Genomic DNA, 19,441 nt, shown 5'->3' on the forward strand with positions numbered 1-19,441 from the left:
ACTGAATACATCAGTGCCTTACTGAATAAATAGGCTTATCAGATTTCAAGAAAATCATAAAGAAGCCTTGCGTTTTAAAATCTGTAACCTTTCTCTTTCTATTGCCCTCCTCTCTCTCTCTCTCTCTCTCCTCCCCCCCCCCCCCCCCCCCACACGCATATATCGACGCTGATAGTGATAAGTAACTATGTTCCTAGACCAGTAATATTGCCAGATGCCACTATATCAAGATTATTACTGTGTTCAGCAAGGTTTCGGCCGTTTAGCCGGATGAGATTGCCATCTTGCCACGATATTTCGGGTGATGGTCGTTCAACCATCTTCAGGTGAATTTTAGGCTGTAGTTTGCTAATGCGCGTAGTGACTTTATACCGAAAATTGACGAGGCGGCGCAAGTGCATAGGTTTTCCTGCATGACCGCTGTGTGTCAGTTTAGCGCCATATGTCGAATATTGACGCATCTCAGGCGTTTTGAGAAAGAACTCCTGTAAGTATGTGACATGTTTCACGCCTTATTTCTTCGGCTGCATCGCTTGAAAGAGATCTAACAGCTACTTCGATAGAACTAATACAATCAGTTTAAGGCATAGGTTTAGGCGTAGGCACCAAGTTCAAATCCTTTTTGGACAACGTGAGGCTGTAGATCATTGAAAAGGTCAGATGTTGATTATGATGTAGTCCTGAATACTGTGAGTATGATGTTGCTTGGGCTCTTGGTTATTATTGGATGCTGATAGGATTGGTGATGGCGTTGTATGAAAAACGACGTGCGGGTGGTATTACGGAGAATCAATAGACAGGGTGTTGGTTATAGAGAACGATCTTAACTGCATCTCTGCAAGGAAAGAGGGACTACAGCCATCATCTGATGTAGGAGAGGTAGGTCAGATTATAATTGATAAGATGGGTCATATTTCAGGGATTATTTCAAGGCCTGCAAAGGGAAGGCAGTTTAAAATTGTCCTGAAAAGCACTGCGGTTAAGGAGCTACAATGTACTTCTGAGGAACTGTGAAATATCATGCTCGCGAATTACGACCTTTTTGGAGACTAACTATTTCATCAGTAGGAATCAACTTGAGTACCGCAAGCAATGAATTGTTCGTCCATGAGACCCAGAAGGCAGCAGATAAAGGCACCCGTGTCCCTTGACTTACGGAAGATTTTTGATGTGTTCCTCACAGTCACCAGAGACAACAGGAGCGTACAGAAAATCAGACCAATTTAGTGAGTGAACTGAAGAGTTCCTCCTCACTGGAACGTAGCCTGTCATTATTAACGGGGAGAAATCTTCAAATGTAAAATTAATTTCGGGCATACTTCAAGGGAGTGTATTACGAGGGCAGTTCAATAAGTAATGCAACACATTTTTTTTCTGAAACAGGGGTTGTTTTATTCAGCATTGAAATACACCAGGTTATTCCCCAATCTTTTAGCTACACAACACTATTTTTCAACGTAATCTCCATTCAATGCTACGGCCTTACGCCACCTTGAAATGAGGGCCTGTATGCCTGCACGGTACCATTCCACTGGTCGATGTCGGAGCCAACGTCGTACTGCATCAATAACTTCTTCATCATCCTCGTAGTGCCTCCCACGGATTGCGTCCTTCATTGGGCCAAACATATGGAAATCCGACGGTGCGAGATCGGGGCTGTAGGGTGCATGAGGAAGAGCAGTCCACTGAAGTTTTGTGAGCTCCTCTCGGGTGCGAAGACTTGTGTGAGGTCTTGCGTTGTCATGAAGAAGGAGAAGTTCGTTCAGATTTTTGTGCCTACGAACACGCTGAAGTCGTTTCTTCAATTTCTGAAGAGTAGCGCAATACACTTCAGAGTTGATCGTTTGACCATGGGGAAGGACATCGAACAGAATAACCCCTTCAGCGTCCCAGAAGACTGTAACCATGATTTTACCGGCTGAGGGTATGGCTTTAAACTTTTTCTTGGTAGGGGAGTGGGTGTGGCGCCACTCCATTGATTGCCGTTTTGTTTCAGGTTCGAAGTGCTGAACCCATGTTTCATCGCCTGTAAAAATCTTTGACAAGAAATTGTCACCCTCAGCCACATGACGAGCAAGCAATTCCGCACAGATGGTTCTCCTTTGCTCTTTATGGTGTTCGGTTAGACAACGAGGGACCCAGCGGGAACAAACCTTTGAATATCCCAACTGGCGAACAATTGTGACAGCACTACCAACAGAGATGTCAAATTGAGCACTGAGTTGTTTGATGGTGATCTGCCGATCGTCTCGAACGAGTGTGTTCGCACGCTCCGCCATTGCAGGAGTCACAGCTGTGCACGGCCGGCCCGCACGCGGGAGATCAGACAGTCTTGCTTGACCTTGCGGCGATGATGACACACGCTTTGCCCAACGACTCACCGTGCTTTTGTCCACTGCCAGATCACCGTAGACATTCTGCAAGCGCCTATGAATATCTGAGATGCCCTGGTTTTCCGCCAAAAGAAACTCGATCACTGCCCGTTGTTTGCGACGCACATCCGTTACAGACGCCATTTTAACAGCTCCGTACAGCGCTGTCACCTGTCGGAATTCAATGAAACTATACGAGACGAAGCGGGAATGTTTGAAAATATTCCACAAGAAATTTCCGGTTTTTTCAACCAAAATTGGCCGAGAAAAAAAATGTGTTGCATTACTTATTGAACTGCCCTCGTAGCATCATTATTGATCACGGAACATAAAGGGTGGTCAGGAACAGTCCGGAAAGCTTCTAAGGGTGTTTCAGGGTAGATTATGCAGAGAACTAATTGTTGCGCCGTTTCAGCATTATGCGCGCAAATTCAAGAGGCCCGCCAGATACGATGGTCTTCGTTTGGTTTCCCAAAACCGAACAAAAAAGCGATACGAAAACTGGACGTGACGGTAGTAAGGATCGAACCCGAGCTAGAGGCTGAGCAGTCTCATGGCTCTACCATCTGCTCTATGAGAACAACTGACTTTATGGATCTGGCGGACCATTTGAATTTGCACGCGGAGTGGCGTGATTGGGTAACTTCAATGCCAGTGAACTCGGAAACGGCGCAACGCATCGAATTTCATGTTTACCAGTTATTTCTCAGCACACCCTATATTGCAAAACCTTTACAAGCTTATCGGACTGTTTCTGGCCACGCTGTGTGTAAATGACCTTGTGAATAAAGTCAGAGAACGGGTGGGGATGTTCATGCACGATGCGGTTCTATACGTTGGTGGCGCAACGCTAGAAAATTGTTGCGAAAGATTCGAAGCTGATCCTCAGTACAAACAAACTAAACTTATTGCACAGAAACAGGCCGAAAGGCTCTTTATTATACGACCGCGCGATAACCGAATAATAACTTGCAGCGCCCGCATCTCGTGGTCGTGCGGTAGCGTTCTCGCTTCCCACGCCCGGGTTCCCGGGTTCGATTCCCGGCGGGGTCAGGGATTTTCTCTGCCTCGTGATGGCTGGGTGTTGTGTGCTGTCCTTAGGTTAGTTAGGTTTAAGTAGTTCTAAGTTCTAGGGGACTGATGACCATAGATGTTAAGTCCCATAGTGCTCAGAGCCAATAACTTGCAGCAGTCAGATCTCATTAACCGTCAGGGAGAACATGTTCAGAGCGATTTATAGAGGAACGACCACATGAAACTAATCGTAGGGAAGGCAGGTGGCGCTGTGACATTTACTGGAAGAATCCTCAGGAGGTTTAGTCCAGCCATGAAGGATGGGTATCTTACAAAATCCTAATTCGAGCTAAGCTTGAATACTGTTCGTTAGTCTGGGCCCATTAGCAGATAGGTTTGATTGAGAAAACACAAACGATTCAAAGAAGAGCTGCACATTTTTTCATAAGTTTGTTTAAGCGTCACTCAGATGCTCATTCAACACTAGCGGCAGGCTGGAAGGAAGCCGTTGTGCAACGCGGTGTGGTTTAGGCCTCCTGTTTGAAATACCTTTATCGCTGCCACAGACTTGCCCCCTGCATTACTCGCTGAGGGTGGGTTTATTGTGGCTGTGCAGCTCGCCAGGTGCCGGCCGCTACCTGTGCAGAGACGGCGTCAAGGCCGCTACGAAGTACTTACTAGCCGATAGTAAGAAAACTATTTGATGAAAAATCTCATTTTCGCACACCTTACAGTCTGAAATCTTCACCCGATAAAGGACAGTTGGTTTTCGTTATTGGTCATAATTATTGCGCTGCATCAAATTAAGGAACGCACTGAAACTTCCTGGCAGATTAAAACTGTGTTCCGGACCGAGACTCGAACTCGGGACCTTTGCCTTTCGCGGGCAAGTGCTCTTCCAACTGAGCTACCCAAGCACGACTCTCGGCCTGTCCTTACAGCTTTACTTCTGCCAGTTCCTCGTCTCCTACCTTCCAAACTCTCCTGCGAACCTTGCAGAACTAGCACTCCTGAACGAAAGGATATTGCGGAGACATGGCTTAGCCACAGCCTGGGGGATGTTTCCAGAATGAGATTTTCACTCTGCAGCGGAGTGTGCGCTGATATGAAACTTCCTGGCACATTAAAATTGTGCGCACACTCCGCTGCAGAGTTCCGTAAACTTCGCGTGTGAATGATTTTAGCTCATACTAGTAAATTGCTGTGGATGAAATGTAGATAAAATGTCGAAACTTTATTTAAAATTGAGAGCAGAACGATATCTCATTGCGTTCTCGAGTTATTGGTTTGTATGGCTGATGGACTGTCACGTGTAACGCGCCCAATTGCACCCATCTATCCATCGGGAATCACGTGGTGATAACAAAACGTCACATTTCATAAACGGTTTAAGATACCGGAAATGGGCTTTTTTTGCAAATCATAGCTCGCAAAGCGGCACGTATGCTGTATTGTAATTATTCGAAACTTCTCTGTTCACCTAAATATGGAAGTAACTCGTCCGCAGTAGTAAGAAATCGACGGAACAGGACACGAAACACGTCATTAGAGCTTCAGGAAAACCAATGGGCCGCGTTTGAAAACGTCTACGGCAGCTGAGGAGCGGCGGAGCATGAGTTAACTCGTCCACATCAGTTAAGGGGTTAAGAGAGGGTACGTTCCTAGAGTAGTCACAGATCTTGGAAGTAAAATTAGATAGATTCGAACTCGCACGGAGCCTTACCAACAACATCTACATCTACATTTACCATATTGGTCTGTTATCTAGATTAACAAAGAACAGACCTCTAGTAAACTGACATTACAACTTTTATATAACACTTATAAACTGGTAGATAATGCTTCTCTTACAAACATTTCCTGCATGCACACTTAAGATGGGCCATTACCTTCCCCTAACCTCGTGGACGTGTGCGGGTTGTCCCATCTAGCCAAACAACTGTTTCAATCCAAAATAATTAAGATTCTATGACTTTCAAAAGTATATTACTAACTTACAGGTGCTCATACTGTTTTTACCGCTGGATCGTCATTATTATTAGCTATGGATAAGTTTTAGAAGGCTAAGAGGCAAAATGTCTATCAGATTCTGTCCTGAATCTTTTTCTACCTGTCCTTAGCTTGCGCTGATTCGTATAAGGTTATCTCACTCTCAACACACGTGTTCCACCTTCTCGAGACAGTATAAGTAATAAACTTGTTTTCCAGGACTATCAACCCTTGATGATGTTTTTGATCGCAATCTTTTCTATTAATATTGACTAGATTTGCGGCCAATGTCTGCTACACAGCACACATGGCTTTTCTCACCTATGGTCACAACGCTACAGTTGTTCTGTACGTGGGTCGATATAATATCGACTAGCTTTATTAGACGACTCAATTGCTCAACATCACGCAGTAAACGATGAACGTTCTGGGTGGTGTTGGCCTTTCTCCAATCCTATGAAAATGCACCGGATTTGTCCCAGTACCAATCCTCTTGTTGGTATTATACAACTTAATTTAATCCTTTCACATCCGGAAGGCGTGGCACAGGGGAGTGTTATGGGACCATTGCTTTTCACAATATATATAAATGACCTAGTAGATAGTGTCGGAAGTTCCATGCGGCTTTTCGCGGATGATGCTGTAGTATAAAGAGAAGTTGCAGCATTAGAAAATTGCAGCGAAATGCAGGAAGATCTGCACCGGACAGACACTTGGTGCAGGGAGTGTGTCCGCAGCTCGTGGTCATGCGGTAGCGTTCTCGCTTCCCACGCCCGGGTTCCCGGGTTCGATTCCCGGCGAGGTCAGGGATTTTCTCTGCCTCGTGATGACTGGGTGTTGTGTGATGTCCGTAGGTTAGTTAGGTTTAAGTAGTTCTAAGTTTTAGGGGACTGATGACCATAGATGTTAAGTCCCATAGTGCTCAGAGCCATTTGAACCATTTTTTTGCAGGGAGTGGCAACTGACCCTTAACATAGACAAATGTAATGTATTCCGAATACATAGAAAGGAGGATCCTTTATTGTATGATTATATGATAGCGGAACAAACACTGGTAGCAGTTACTTCTGTAAAATATCTGGGAGTATGCGTACGGAACGATTTAAAGTGGAATGATCATATAAAATTAATTGTTAGTAAAGCGGGTGCCAGGTTGAGATTCATTGGAGAGTCCTTAGAAAATGTAGTCCATCAACAAAGGAGGTGGCTTACAAAACACTCGTTCGACCTATACTTGACTACTGCTCATCAGTGTGGGATCCGTACCAGGTCGAGTTGACAGAGGAGATACAGAAGATCCAAAGAAGAGCGGCGCGTTATTTGGTAAGCGTGATAGCGTTACGGAGATGTTTAGGAAACTCAAGTGGCAGACTCTGCAGGAGAGGCGCTCTACATTGCGGTGTAGCTTGCTGTCCAGGTTTCGAGAGGGTGCGTTTCTGTATGAGGTATCGAATATATTGCTTCCCCCTACTTATACCTCCCGAGGAGATCACGAATGTAAAATTAGAGATATTCGAGCGCGCACGGAGGCTTTCGGCAGTCGTTCTTCCCGCGAACCATAAGCGACTGGAACAGGAAAGGGAGGTAATGACAGTGGCACGTAAAGTGCCCTCCGCCACACACCGTTGGGTGGCTTGCGGAGTATAAATGTAGATGTAGATGTAGAAGGTAACAGACTGTACACTCTCCTGGCTGTCTCCGGGTGGCTCCAATCATTTTGCCACAGTTAGAAGACTAATCGCTCGATTTCTTTGATGTTGTAACATGCTCTTTCCCATTATCTGTTCAACTTTGGTAAATTCTTGTTCGTTTATCCAACAGGTGGCCGTCGTTTGTGTGATTATGAGATCGATAGGGCGTAGGCCCATGACATTTCGTAACCAATCTGTAAGTGTGGCCTCGAATGCTCCAGTAGATGTTATTATTATATTCCTTTAACGCCTCCTCAGGGGCATGGTTGGTCTCAACAGCCTGAGCCTGTGGACCCAGCGGGTAGCTCCATAACCCACAATCGAGACAGGCAGATTGTCATGACATAATTTCATTATATCTGTTGCGAGATTAAATCTCCTCTGCCCTATACTGATTATCTTATTATATAGTCATTAAGTTTTGTTATTGACTTGCTCGATATGCTGGTCAAAGCTAAGTCTCTGGTCAAAGTGGACGCGCCACATTATTTCATTTGATTTCTCGCCACCTATTTTAATACACGGATCTCGCAAAACTTTCCCTTTAAATCATGTATAATCATCGACCACGGCTCTTCAAACGCACCATTCGTGACTGGAACAGGAAAAGAGGAGAATGACGGCGGAGATCTCTGCCACACACCATAATGTGGCTCACGGAGTGTAGATGTAGGTGAAGAGAACTGGTGTTGGTGCCTTAGGAGCAGTCGGCAGTGGGATGTATCGGTGTGAGCGGCGCAGGTGCGTGCAGAGAAACTGCCGCGTCCGTTTCGTCAGCAGAGCGGCAGCAGCGGCCGCTGCAGTGGGTGTCCTTGCGCGCATACTCGGTCGCTGCGAGTAACTGTACCGGCGGCTGGAGCGCGCTGTTTACTGCCCGTGACCGCGGCCGAACGCGCCGACGCCCGCCTCTGCGTGTCTGGAGCAGCAGCCCTGTCTTTGTTCTCCAGCGTTTATGTGTTCCCGTTCGCGAACGTGCATTTGTGTACGAGCAGGTAGGAGCGCTAAAAAAGTACAGGGCTGAACAGAATCAGAGACTAGGGTACAGCCAGCAGTGCCCCAGTGAACTGTGATAGGACCACTGCTATTCTCTACATACATTAATGATTTGGCAGACAGGGAGGGCAGCAATCCGCGGTTGTTCGCTGATGGCGCAGTGGTGTACGGTAACGTTTCGGAACTGAGCGACTGTAGGAGAATACTAGATGGCTTAGACAACATTTCTAGTTGGTGCGATGAATGGCAGCTTGGTTCAAATAGCTCTGAGCACTATGGGACTTAACATCTGACGTCATCAGTCCCCTAGAACTTAGAACTACTTACACCCGAAACTTCCTGGTAGATTAAAACTGCGTGCCGGACCGAGACTCGAACTCGGGACCTTTGCCTTTCGCGGGCAAGCGCTCTACCAACTGAGCTACCCAAGCACGACTCACGCCCCGTCCTCACAGCTTTTCTTCTGCCAGTATCTCGTCTCGCAGGACAGCTTCTGTAAAGTTTGGAAGGTGCGAGACGAGATACTGGCAGAAGTAAAGATGTGACGACGGGGCGTGAGTCGTGCTCAGTTGGTAGAGCACTTGCCCGCGAAAGGCAAAGGTCCCGAGTTCGAGTCTCGGTCCGGCACACAGTTTTTATCTGCTAGGAAGTTTCATATCAGCGCACACTCCGCTGCAGAGTGAAAATCTCATTCTGGATACTTAAACCTATCTAACCCAAGGACATCACACACATCCATGCCCGAGACAGGATTCGAACCTGCGACAGTAGCAGTCGCGCGCTTCCAGACTGAAGCGGCCGGCTAATGTCAGCTTGCTGTAAATGGCCAAAAATACAAGTTAATGTGGATGAGTAGGAAAAGCAAACCTGTAATGTTCGGATACACCATTATTAGTGTCCTGCAAACAGAGCCACGTCGTTTAATTAATATATCAAAGCGGTACGAAATGGAACGGGGATGTGAGAATTGTGGAACGGAAAGCGAATGGTTAACTATGTTTAATTGGGAGTATTTCAGGAGAAGATGATTCACCTGTAAAGGAAGCGGCATACAGGGCGCTAGTGTGACCTATTCTTGAGTACTGCTCAAGTGTCTGGGATCTGTACTAGGTCGGATTATAAGAAGAAATCGAAGAAATTCAGAGGCGGGCTGCTAAATTTGTTACTGACCTGTTCGAACGACAGGGAAGTGTTACGTGGATGCTTCTCAACTCAAATAGGAATCTCTGGAGGGAAGGCGACATTCTTTTCGAGGAACACTATTGAGAAATTTAGAGAACCGGCATTGAAAAGAACTACAGAACGATTCTTCTGCCTCCAACATACGTAAGGACCACCAAGATATGATATGAAAAAAGAGGGTTCATACGAAGGCGTATAGACAGCCGTTTCTCCCTTCTACTTTTTGCAAGTGGAACAGGAAAGGAAATGACTAGCAGTAATACGGGGTACCTCCGCCACGCACCGTTCATTGGATTGCCGAGTATATATGTCCATTGTGAACATACGAGGGCAAGCGGATAAGCTGTCTGTGTCGATATAAGTGAAATTTTACTTTTGTCTTTGTAACGTATCGTTTCGTAGGCACCAGTGTGTGCGCCTAGTTCTGTTCCGTATCGTAGTTGCCTGGTCCAGTATCCGGTACTACAAATCCCTCTCTATTACATCTAAAAACCAATTATTAATCATGTGCACTTTTAGAGACATAGTAACATAAGTCAGTGCAGCTATTTAAGCTAGCAAGAACTTCGAAATACTTAATAAAACAAATTACTCGTATGTGCTTGTAGCTCCTCGTCGATATTTGTAGCTTATTGAAATCATAGCTCGCTGGAAACAGTAATTGTCCATGCGATGCGATCGGGTTTGCTTTTAAAATTTCAATACTGCTAGTTCCTATTTCTTCCGTCACTCATTTTACTTTCTTCATCTCATGTTTCTGTGTAAAGTCGCAAATCGACCTCCATTCTGATACAATCAATTCATTTAAACAGATCAACTCCATACCTGCTTCACCAAAACTACTACTCGCGCCAATACCTTAACAACTACTACCTTTAGTCCCCCTTAAACATCCCAACAACCACCACCAACTACTACCTGCATCCAGAGACATTAATACACTATTAGTTCTTTTACAAATATTAGCAGTTTAGAAATAAATTTGAAATATGAAAATCGTTACTTTTCTGAAAAATAAATCTTAGGTCATTTTCACACGTTATTTATGTTTATAGAAGAAAATATGAGTATGTAATTAAAATGGAATCCGTTGGATGCCTGTGTGCACAGTTACCAGCGAATATTAAAATTTTAAGGAGGGCACCAAACAGTCGCAAAAATTCGTGATTTATTGCAGATCTAGATTTCGACTATAACATTGTCATGATCGATGCATTACCGGAGACTTAGTAATTTTATCAGAATTACAGTAAACACGGCCGGCCGCAGTGGCCGAGCGGTTATAGGCGCTTCAGTGTGGAACCGCACGACCGCTGCAGTCGCAGGTTCGAATCCTGCCTCGGGCATGGATGTGTGTGATGTCCTTAGGTTAGTTAGGTTTGAGTAGTTCTAAGTCTAGGGGACTGATGACCTCAGAAGTTCAGTCCCATAGTGCTCAGAACCACTTGAACCATTTTGAACATTAAACACGAAGTTACAATTTTCATTCCGTGTGATCGTCTCTTCAATTTAATGCGAGTATTATACAATACGTGGCAAAAATAGCAGCACAGACCGGTTCCATTACACTGGCTTCTGGGGGAGCAGGTCCACAATGGCGTTGGGCAGAATTGTGGAGAAATTAAGTGCCAATGCGACGTCGTTAACCCACCTTACAGCTCACATGCACTGCTGAGCTGTGGCAAAGCGTCGAAACCTTGTTGTCTGGAGCGTCTCCGATCATGAGGGTGACACTTTTGCACCACTACGGAGGGGGACTGTAGGCACCTCTTAGCCAAATTTCAAACTTATGCGTCACAGTGGGAGACAATTATAGGGTTTCGAAAAAGTGATCCTTTAATTTTATTGCTTAGTCGAGTTACACCTGAGGCAATAGTGGCGCTACGACTTACCATAGAAGATAGACTGAAAAAAAACTCACATTACAGAATTATTAACATTAGAAAAAGCTTTTGTCAGTAAAGCACTATTTGAAATTCCAAAGGTACCAGAGATAAAATTCAGGGTGCGAAGGCTGTGTACAATTTGTACAGAAACCAGACTGGAGTTATAAGAGTCAAAGAGCTCGAAGGAAAACAGTAGTTGAGAAGAGTATGAGACAATGACCGACGTTATTCGATGTTAACGAAACCAAGGAGAAATCTGGAAAAGTTGAAGGAGAAAAAATAAAGTTATAAGGCTTGAATATAACTTCATAATTCTGTTAGAGACACAAAGGACTTGGGAGATCAGTTGAATGGAAGGGACAGGATCTCGAAAAGAGGCCATGACACTGCGTCTCCAGCTCTCCCTTGGGGGTTTCCAAAATATCTGTTAAGGGCCCTGGGATAAGATGCGTGCTTTTACTTTCATGTACACTGAAATCTCATAAAGCCATCAAGTCTCGGAACAGCGTTGTCTTTTCTTAGCAAAGTACAATGACAGAGATATTGTTTGAATGAAAGAGTTTATAAAACCTACTGCATTTATGAATTCCTCAAACTCAATCACATTGCGAGTCGCATGCAGTTTAAATGTCTACTGATCAACACACAAATGTTTAATTTCCTTCCGTATTCCCACCTTCACATAAAACATTCAGAGTTGGTAACATTTCTAAATCCAGAGCTGCCTACGTAAAGTGACAGTCCCTGCTAGCTTACATGCCGCTGCGTTTGCTGACTGTCGCAAATATTTCCTGTCAGTAACATATTTGTGCAAGGAGCATTTTACAAGGATCATCAGCTTAATACAAGGAAAACATTCGTCATATACTGATTAGCCAGAACATTATGACCACGTACTTAACAGCTGGTATGCCCACCTTTGGGACGGATATCAGCGGCGATGCTTTGTGGCATGGAAGCAGTCAGCCTTGGTAGGTCAGTGAAGGGAGTTGGCACCACATCTGCACACACCTTAATTTCCGGGGAGGGGGTGATGAGCTCTGACGCCACGTTCAATCACATCCCAGACGTGTTCAATCAGGTTCAGATCTGGAGAGTTGGGCGGCCAGCTCATCAGTTGGAACTCGCCACTGTGCTCTTCGAACCACTTCATCACACTGGTGGCCTTGTGACATTGCGCGTTCTGTTGTTGAAAAATCCCACTGCCTTCGAGAAACGTGGTCGTCATGAAGGGGTGTATGTGGTCTGCAACCAGTGTACGATAGTCCTTGACCGTCACGGTGCCTTGCACGAGCTCCACTGGACTCATGGAAGTTCACGTGAATGTTACACCGAGCACAATGTAGCCGCCGCCAGCTTCTCTCCGTCCCGCCATACAGTTGTCAAGGAGCTGTTCCCCTGGAAGGCGACGTATTCGCGGTCTCCCATCGGCGTGATGAAGAAGCTTTCAGGATTCATCAGACCATGTAACGCTCTGCCATTGCTCCAAAGTCCAGTGCCGATGGTCACGTGCCCATTTCAATCTTAATTGCCGATGTCATGATGTTGACATTGGTACATGCATGGGTTGTCGGCTGCGGAAGCCCATCGTTAGGAGTGTTCGTTGCACTGTGTGTTCAGATACACTGGTACTCTGTCCAGCATTAAAGTCTGATGTTAGCTCCGCCACAGTTCGCCACCTGTCGTGTTTTACCGGTCTGCCAAGCCCACGATGTCCGACATCTGTAACGAGGGGTGGCTTCCCAACCCCACGACGTGGTGTCAGCTTGTTTCGCCACGTGCTGAAGACACTCATCACGCCACTCCTCGAACACCCGACAAGCCGCGTAGTTTCCGAAATCTTTGTGGCGAACCTGCGGGCTTTCACAATCCACCCTTCGGGCAAACTCAAATAGCACGCTCATTGATACTACAAGCACCGTGCGTGTCTCTGACTAACAGTCATTCATCGCCGGGTGAGGCTGCTATCGCTTGTACGGGTTTACATCGATCATAAAGTTCCAGCTGATCAGTGTTTATATCGATAGCAACTTCTTGCTTCCCTTCTTCCATTTCTTCACACACTTCTATACGCTGCATCGAGTATCTTACTTATAATTAACATTAATAATGTTCTTTACTAAAATTACTTGCAAAATAGGGAAAAGTTCAAAAAAATGGTTCAAATGGCTCTGAGCACTATGGGACTTAACTGCTGAGGTCATCAGTCCCCTAGAACTTAGAACTACTTAAACCTAACTAACCTAAGGACATCACACACATCCATGCCCGATGCAGGATTCGAACATGCGACCGTAGCGGTCGCGCGGCTCCAGACTGTAGCGTCTAGAATCGCTCGGTCACCCCGGCCGGCCCGGGAAAAGTTCCAAAGCACACAAATTTAAATAGAGAACTTTCGATAATCTGTCAACACTCTAAACTGAATTATGGTTGAAGCTTCCTGGCAGATTAAAACTGTGTGCCGGACCGAGACTAGAACTCGGGACCTTTGCCTTGCACGGCAAAGGTCCCGAGTTTGGGTCTCGGTCCGGCACACTGTTTTAACCTGCCAGGAAGTTTCATATCAGCGCACACTCCGCTCTAGGGTGAAAATTTCATTCTTGAATTATGGTTCTTTTGAGCCATCTCTCAGCTCTGTTCAGTCAGCACAAAAGAAGTTATTAATTTTATGACTCTGTAGCTCTTAAACTAACTGTGCTACGAGATTTAGCGTAAACTCAACTGCGCTGCCTCGACAAGATCTTTAATCCGATAAGCTTATCTCTTACACTACTACGGCGCTTGATGTACTTTTTATTGCGTCTTCGGTTTTAAAATGTCCGTTAGGCGGCCGCGTACTTTTGCAGCGAGCACAGACAACCGCCCCTTGTGCGTCTGGTGAAACTCGGCTGCCTCCTGACCTGCTACCTCGACATACACGTCTGTCGGCGAATCGCTTTGTACAGATACGCGACGAGTGCTGTCAGCTGTGGGCGCAGCGGACAGCCGCCGACTCCTCGCTTCTGGCCTCTGGGCGCTGCCAAGCGACCACGCCCCCCCCCCTCCCTCCCTCTCAAAAGGCCAGCGATTGTGCTCTCTTGTGTGGTGTCGCTCGCCGCTCGTAGGGGCCTAGCGTCACAACATGAACATTAACAAAAGTAAAACAAGGATCACAGAGTGCCTTCTAATGGACTCAGGCGATTACAAAATGAGGCACTAACTGTAGCGAAGTAAGTTCTGCTATTTGCCAAGCAAAACAACCAACGATTGCGGACGAAAGGGGTATAAAATGCAGCCTACCAGTAGTAAGAAAAGCTTTTCTAAAAAGAGAAATTTTATCAACATCTAATATGAATTTAAGCGTAAGGAAGTCTTTTCAAAAAGATTTGTCTTTAGTGTGACATTATATGAAACGGAAAATTGGGAGACTAACGGTACACATGAGAGCAGAATACAAGCTTTTGTGATGCTTCAGAAGAATGCTGACGATTAGAGAGGTACAGGGTGACAATTATTGAACTATACAAAAAAAAGTAAATTAGTTACAAACTACGGCGTGCTCACACTTTGTTCAACATGTAAACGTCACTACACATATTCGGATTTGTTTTGTGACATGTTCGATGTGACTACCATCACTGGCGATGATGTGGCCCCGCTGAAGTGTCGGAACATCGATACTGTGGATGACCTTCTAAATGGATGTTTCCAGCTCGGCAATGGTTTTGGGGTCGTTGCTTTGTCTTTAATATAGTCTTACAAAAAGAAGTCGTAAGTATTCAGATCCCGAGAATATGGCGGCCAATCTAAGCCAATGCCAGTGGCCTCTGGGTACCCCAGAGACAGAATGCGGTCCCCAAAGTTCTCCTCCAGGACATCAATCTCCTGCTTCGATGGGGTCGAGCTCCATCTTGCATAAACCACATCTCGTCGAAATCAGGGTCACTTCGGAGAATGGGGATGAAATCATTTTCCAAAACCTTCACGTACCGTTAGGTAGTCACCGTGCCATCAAGGAATATCACACCGATTATTGCGTGACTGGACATAGTACACCACACAATCACCCGTTGAGGGTGAAGAGAACGTCTCAATTGCGAAATTCGGATTCTCAGTCACCCAAATGCGCAAATTTTGCTTATTGACGAACCTATCCAAATGAAAGTCGGCTTCGTTGCTAAACCAAACCATATTCGCATGAAACTAATTCCCATCATGCCCCGCGGCCTGCAGTTTGAACGTCCTAACGCAAACCATCCAGAAGTTATGACGATTTTATTTCAGACAGTTCAACAATTATCACTTTGTAGACTGCTTATTTAACAAGAGATACTGATGCGAATCGGCGAAAAAATAAATGTATGCACAACTTGACCAAAAGAAGCGATAGGTTGATAGTACATATCCTGGAACACCAAGAAATAGTTACTTTGGTAACGGAGATAAGTGTGATGATGCGTAAAAATAGAGAGGCACGCCGAGGCTGTATGCAGGTTCAAGTGTATGTCGGTTGCAATATTTAGGGAGAGGTGAAGAGTCTTGCACAGGATATACAGCGTAGAGAGCAACATCTCATCAGTCTTCAGCCTGAAGACAACAACGACGACGAAAACAGTATTAGGCACCACTCACAGCGAACTCTTGATGAAGCTACCCGGCTGAAAACCCGACAGTAGTTCATTTTCACTTTACGCCAGGTAACCTCACGCTCGACCATTGATATCAAAAACCACCCGTCAGATCTCCAAACTTAAGTTTTTTGACAATGGCAAAGCGTGAAATTTACGAACGTCATACATAAAGTATAGCAAAGTTGAAAAACTCAGGATGAATTCTGTTTTGTTTCATGGTGATACGCGACCCCTGATACGTCTAGATACGACTCTGGCAGGTGACACGTACGTAAGCATCTTATCTGATCATCCACATCCATTCACGTCCGTTGTGCATTCCGACGGACTTGGACAATTCCAGCAGGACAATACGACTCCTCACACGTCCAGAATTGCTACAGAGTGTGTCAAGGAACAGTCTTTTAAGTTTACACACTTCCGTTGGCCACCAAACCCCCCAGATATGAACACGATTGAGCATATCTGGGATACCTTGCAACGTGTTGTTCAGCAGAGATCTCCGCCCCCTCGTACTCTTTCGGATTTATGGACAGATCTGCAGGATTCATGGTGTCACTTCGCTCCACCACTACAGACATTAGTCGAGTCCATGCCACGTCGTGTTGCAGCACTTCTGCGTTTTCGAGGGAGCCCTACACGATATTAGGAAGCTGTACCAGTTTCTGTGGCTCTTCTGTGTATGTCACACCAAATTATTCCACACTTAAACCCGAAATATTCATTACATAGAGACTTCCGATAAGCAGTGTCAGTCATAGAACTTCATTCAGGCAACTGTTTAAAAAACTGACATACTAACAACAGTTTCACAATACGTTTACTCTATAATGAAATCTGTTGTGAAGAGTCAGACACAATTTGAAAATAAACTTTCGTACATAAATATAACGCTAGGAGCAAAATTAGCGCCCACTGTCAAGAACTCAACTTCGCTCTTGCACGGAAGGGAGCAAAGTATGCAATCATAAGAATATTTGACCATTTCCTTTTGTACATTAAACTGCTGGAGAAAACGAAAGTTTTATCACCTGATTTAAATCATTTACGCTTGACAACTGCTTTTACTCAATAAATTACTTTCTAAGTAGATACTATGTGTGTACAATAAGATTTTAAAAAACCCGGCTACACCACCGGTCAAACGTTTTCCATCCTCCATGATAAAAACTATGTACTTTATTTCGATGTGCAAACACACTGCACAAAATAGCCAGACGAACAAAATAAATATTTTCTCTCTCTTTTATTACGTAAAATACGTTATCGTTCAGATTTTAGCCTCTTCAAAGTGTCCGCCCTTTGCCCTCAGAACACCTGTACAAACGTTGGCATTCTGGGGATAAGATTTTGTAGTGTTTTTGCAGATATTGCAGCCCAATACGGCTGTAAATTTTTCCATAGATCGTCATCATTAGATTACCTCAGTTTTCTGGTCTCCATCGGGACTTCAATGGGATTTAAGTCAGGTGACTGACTTGGCCAAATTAAATCCTTCACATTCCCGTATTGCTCTTTTCTATTGACATGCCCTCTGCACAAGTCAGAAGGACGTGTGGGATCATTGTCCTGGTGCAGAGCAACCCACGAGCAGTAAGTCTGTAGTCATATGGAACTGTATTGTTGATCGGTATCCTGTGATATCCTTCCTCCTTTGACGTTCCATTAATTTTCGCTGGATCACTGACCTTATCACCCGCAAAACATTCCCAAACCATGATCGACATTCTACCGTGCTTCACGGTTTGCGTCACACACTGTTTTTTTCATACGTTCTCCATGAAACCCTCGAACAAACATTAGTCCGTGAAAAACACCTTGCACCATTGCTGTACACTCCACTTCTTATGTTGATGTGTCCCTTGCAATCTTTTCACCTTATTTTGTGTGCTCAATAAAGGTCTTTTGGCCCTTTAAACTCCGTTCACGAATACGGCGTTCCACTGTTGTGATAGAGATTGGAGCAGCTCGAATATACTCCCTCGCGAATTTCGGGTGGAGTACTAGTTCTCTGACGTTTACTCTGTACACATACGTACTGATTTTCCCTGTATAGTGTTATTCGGTGTGTTCCAGATCGCGAAACATTTGCACTGGCACTATAGGTTGGGCTACGCCACCTTCTGTTGCCGCTATCCTACTAGAGTAGTGTTCGAGGTGCGGAGCTACAGCTACAGTACGTTTTTCAATTCCAGTCTCCTGCTTCCGTCACATTAGGACGTAATCAGATATACAAACATACTGCTAGGTGCACATGCTGTACTGTAAACTAATGCGAACTGATTGCTAAATAGATAACTGAACAAATAGGACCTGTTCGAATACAAACGTCTTAGGCAAAAGGACTTCAGTGTTTGCAGTGTTGTTGTGGATACTCATCAACGCCCGTCTGTATGAACAGCCAGTCAAATATACAACAAAAGGGCCTAGTCTTCTACACTCCTGGAAATGGAAAAAAGAACACATTGACACCGGTGTGTCAGACCCACCATACTTGCTCCGGACTCTGCGAGAGGGCTGTACAAGCAATGATCACACGCACGGCACAGCGGACACACCAGGAACCGCGGTGTTGGCCGTCGAATGGCGCTAGCTGCGCAGCATTTGTACACCGCCGCCATCAGTGTCAGCCAGTTTGCCGTGGCATACGGAGCTCCATCGTAGTCTTTAACACTGGTAGCATGCCGCGACAGCGTGGACGTGAACCGTATGTGCAGTTGACGGACTTTGAGCGAGGGCGTACAGTGGGCATGCGGGAGGCCGGGTGGACGTACCGCCGAATTGCTCAACACGTGGGGCGTGAGGTCTCCACAGTACATCGATGTTGTCGCCAGTGGTCGGTGGAAGGTGCACGTGCCCGTCGACCTGGGACCGGACCGCAGCGACGCACGGATGCACGCCAAGACCGTAGGATCCTACGCAGTGCCGTAGGGGACCGCACCGCCACTTCCCAGCAAATTAGGGACACTGTTGCTCCTGGGGTATCGTCGAGGACCATTCGCAACCGTCTCCATGAAGCTGGGCTACGGTCCCGCACACCGTTAGGCCGTCTTCCGCTCACGCCCCAACATCGTGCAGCCCGCCTCCAGTGGTGTCGCGACAGGCGTGAATGGAGGGACGAATGGAGACGTGTTGTCTTCAGCGATGAGAGTCGCTTCTGCCTTGGTGCCAATGATGGTCGTATGCGTGTTTGGCGCCGTGCAGGTGAGCGCCACAATCAGGACTGCATACGACCGAGGCACACAGGGCCAACACCCGGCATCATGGTGTGGGGAGCGATCTCCTACACTGGCCGTACACCACTGGTGATCGTCGAGGGGATACTGAATAGTGCGCGGTACATCCAAACCGTCATCGAACCCATCGTTCTACCATTCCTAGACCGGCAAGGGAACTTGCTGTTCCAACAGGACAATGCACGTCCGCATGTATCCCGTGCCACCCAACGTGCTCTAGAAGGTGTAAGTCAACTACCCTGGCCAGCAAGATCTCCGGATCTGTCCCCCATTGAGCATGTTTGGGACTGGATGAAGCGTCGTCTCACGCGGTCTGCACGTCCAGCACGAACGCTGGTCCAACTGAGGCGCCAGGTGGAAATGGCATGACAAGCCGTTCCACAGGACTACATCCAGCATCTCTACGATCGTCTCCATGGGAGAATAGCAGCGTGCATTGCTGCGAAAGGTGGATATACACTGTACTAG

The 19,441-nt window shown here is 45.9% G+C and overlaps 1 protein-coding gene and 1 non-coding gene across 3 annotated transcripts in view; one reads left to right on the plus strand and one right to left on the minus strand.

Moving 5' to 3' along the window:
- LOC126416770 (zinc finger CCCH domain-containing protein 13) overlaps positions 1-19,441 on the plus strand; it is a 386,118-nt gene that overhangs the window by 157,531 nt on the left and 209,146 nt on the right. The gene's annotated exons all lie outside the window — the stretch shown is intronic.
- On the minus strand, positions 8,414-8,490 carry Trnas-cga (transfer RNA serine (anticodon CGA)). The gene has a single exon. It is a non-coding gene; the product is annotated as a tRNA-Ser (tRNA).

The sequence above is a fragment of the Schistocerca serialis genome, chromosome 8, assembly GCF_023864345.2.
Source record: "Schistocerca serialis cubense isolate TAMUIC-IGC-003099 chromosome 8, iqSchSeri2.2, whole genome shotgun sequence".
Taxonomy (NCBI): domain Eukaryota; kingdom Metazoa; phylum Arthropoda; class Insecta; order Orthoptera; family Acrididae; genus Schistocerca; species Schistocerca serialis.